Raw genomic sequence first — 3,844 nt, forward strand, 5'->3', positions numbered from 1 at the left:
GTGGGGGGACCCCTGACGTGAAGCCCAGAAGGGTATAGACCCCAGCCCATGTGCAGCCGACAGTACGTGCATGAAAACCCAGCAAAATAAAAAGCCCACTCTCGAATACAAAGGGGCCAGGGGCCAGGGACTTGCCAGCAGCGTCAGGCCTCGCAGTTGATTTGTTCGCTAGCTGCGGCCATCAACACGATATTAGGCTCCAACTAAAACAAAAACACGAGTTCCGATTTAGTTTTCTTTGGCATGTTGCAAACCTTTTATGGTTTTGTCGGTGCTCATCACTCATAAGAGCTCATGTGTGGTGCTCGCCTCCCCTATGCTGAATTCCTGGCTCCGTCCCTTTGTCTACGTTCATTGTATCTCGTATTTACAAGAGGCCACTGTGGTACCTCCAAAGCTATATATAAGGGGAGGATCGCGGCCATGAAAAGGACAAGTTTTTTAGACAAGTGATAACCCGAGCAGTAGAGGAGAGGAGGAAGAAGGAGAGCTCGGGCCAACACACTTGAGTCACTTAGCCATGCCTGGGCACTCCCCATGCAAGGCAAGCACCTGTAATCTTCAGTATATCCTCCACATAAACCATACAAGGCATGAGTAGGGTATTATGCATCATTACGGCCTGAACCTGGTTAAAAAAGAGTCATGTCTTAAGGTGGTGATTTAGCTAGTCGTTTGTCTTGATTGTTTTAGCCCCTCGTCGAATCGTAAAAGGGGTCCCCTGATCCCTGATATCGTGAGATCACACTCCGACAGTTCCCGATCGGAGATCCATTCTGTCACTCTTTTGGCAACTTCATTCTCAAACTTACTCAAGCGTGCATGGTGATGAGTTAAAGGAGAAGTGTATATTTGGTAACTTAGAAAAACTGACAACTGAGTGCTATGTTGACCAGGGATTTTGATTGCCATTGATGGTAGTGGTATTTTGGCATGAAAAACTGAAGTTAAATGCTATTTCAGCACTTCGGTTTTTACTAGTGGTATTTTGGTACATTTGGTTTCACTAGTGGTAGTTTTGCTATTCTCTCATTAAGAATTTCTTATTTAAATTTGAAATACTACCTCCACTCTGCTATATCTTGCCATGTCCATGAGAACGGAACAAGAAATCTTAAATCACCCAATATAAGAAAAATGTGCCGAAAAGTAACCATGAATACTCTCTATTAAACAACTCACTAGGAGTATAAAACTTTAAATCCTCTTCCAAAACATTTAAATAGGGGTAGAATGGAAACTTCATAAAAGCCACAGTATGACACTCTTGATTCTTTTAATTTGCAAGTGTTTTTTGATGTGGTTTGAAGTATTTTTTATAAACGCATTGAAGGTCCTAAAATTAATTTACGGGGCTTTTAACCACCTAGGGAGAGAGAAGGTGACAGACGTAGCCGAGAAGTCACTGGTGGTTGTGTGCATTGGCGGCTGGGCATTTTAAATTTGAGTATATAATTTTCAGGGTCTTCTTTAGGCAAAGTAGAACCTATGTGGCATCAGTCAATGGTTCACGTGGACGTAGACTTATCTAAATTTAGGACCCAAATGTGCATTTTCGTACTTATATGACCCAGCTGACACACTTCAAATACTTTTAGGACCTCCGATGCATTTTACGCTTTTTATATTAGATACGGTCTCTAATACACCGAATATTTGAGTTCTCAAAGGTTCGCTTTCTCGATGTTCCAAGAGCTTAAGTGGCTAAATCTTGCCTTGATACGTCATGTAGCATACTACACTGAAAAGTTTGTTAATTGGTCCTTTATAATCTTATTACTGCTCTAACTTCGTTCTTCCGTTGACTGTATTACAGCAAAATGAGCCAAAGTTATTTCTCGACTGTCTTGTGTATGGAGAAACATCATCTCTGGGAACCGATTACAAAATATGGATAGGTGCAGAGACGAGTGACGGTATAAACTTTAAAATCTCATTATGCGCTGAAGCACCGCCTGGTTTTTCTCATCTCTTTCTTAAGACGGATGATGCAGTGGCTGTTATCCCCACCAGCACCGTGTTTCGTGACGGTGTGAAAAAGAGGTTGCATGCTCAAGCCCTGGCATCTTGTTACAATGCTATTCTGATGCAGACTATTGTTGATACTGAGACCTATCCTTATTTCTATCACGATTATTTTTTTGCTTAAGAATGATGTACCATCTCCAGTTATATCTCGTCTTCCTGAGATTCCTGGTGGTCCTGACCTTAATTTTGGCCTCCTGCATCAGAGTGGTCATTACACAGTGGCTGTGTTGAAGGAAGGCATGCCATTGACAACTGCAAGGTCTTCTTCCGTGTATGAAAGGAGTATGGCAACTGAAGGTCCGCCATGTGTATGCATCTTATCTACGTCAACAGGAGAATGGAAAACTTAAGAGTGTCTCTCTCCCTGATGATCTTACTTCCTGGAATTGGGACATCCATACAGTGCTTGCAAATGAAAATAGTTTTTGGTGGGTGGATTTGTGCTGTGGAATCCTCTCTTATGATCTTGACCAGCACCAATCTGCTCTTGGGTTCATCCCAATTCCAACAGCATGTTTAGAGGATGGGTACAGACAAGATCGTTTTGTCAGCATCAGCACAGGAGAACTTAGGTTTGTCCATATCTTTAGGAAAGACGATCTTTTCTGTGATTATGGTATCAAGTCACAGCAGTGTGAAGATTATGTCAAGACTTGGAGTTGGAGGATGGGCGGTGGATTGAAGAGTACGAGATGAAATTTGCAGATTTTTGGGAGGGCACAAGCTATTCTTCAAGTAGTCTACCGAAGTTTGTACCAGCATATTCTACTGTTGATCCTTGTAATCATAATCTAGTACTTTTACTTACCAACTGGCCAACATTTTGATGGTCATGTAATTTGTGTCGATTTGCCCTCTATGGAGATCACATACTGTGGCAAAGTACGCGAGGGCCTACTTCACGGGCTACGGCTAGAAATATTTGAGTTTTCAGGTACTTTGAATGCGTTTGAACTTTTTTCCTGCCCACATGATTTACTTGCCTTTGTCGTGATGCACTTTTGATCTCACAATTTTTTAATTAGGTTGTATAACGCTGCTGCTCATTATTGCAGAAGCAGGAGCAAAGGAGGATCAGCAGCAGCAGGAATCCTGGGAGATGGCTGTGTCTGGTAAAGAGACTGCACCAAGAACAAAGCATCGTCGGCTGGAGGCGTAATTGGGCCATTCTTATCCTGCTTTGAGTTGGCCCAAAGAGCACACGGGAAAACGGGCTAGGCCCATTGACTAATGTCTTTTAAAAAAAGCCATAAACAAAAAAATTATAGTACAGAAAAATACAGGGAAACAAAAATTTACAATTTGCCGTGCTCTAATATATAAAAATTTCTATGATATATTATTTGAAACTGGGAAATTTTTTATGAATTTTTAAACATGCCACACGGAAAAAATTTATGATATATTATTTTGAAACCGGGAGCTGTTTTCTCTTTGGGGATTGTTGTGCTGCTCCCCCAGGAGACTTTTGTGTACTTGATGTTGTCGTGAGTGTTCGGTGGATTCTTGTTACTTTGTGCTCTGGCTACTTTTTTCTTGCTCTCATTTCTGAAGCTCCTTTCTCCTGCAACCTGGCTTAGAGCATCTCCAGCCGCGCCCCCAGGAAGGCCTTCCCAGGCGATTTATTTGCGCCGGCGCCGAAAAAAGGTCCAGTCACGCCCCCAGGACGCCGAATTCCGCCGGCTCGGGCCGTTTTTGCGCTCGGCGCTCGCAGGCCGAAGCCGGCGCTCGGGGGCTCCGGCGCAAGGGAAAAGTGTTCCTGGGGCCACATTGACAGGCGAAAAGTCAATCCACCCGTCCAGATACGCCCTCCTGC

Source organism: Triticum dicoccoides, chromosome 4B (genome assembly GCF_002162155.2).
Source record: "Triticum dicoccoides isolate Atlit2015 ecotype Zavitan chromosome 4B, WEW_v2.0, whole genome shotgun sequence".
NCBI classification, from domain to species: domain Eukaryota; kingdom Viridiplantae; phylum Streptophyta; class Magnoliopsida; order Poales; family Poaceae; genus Triticum; species Triticum dicoccoides.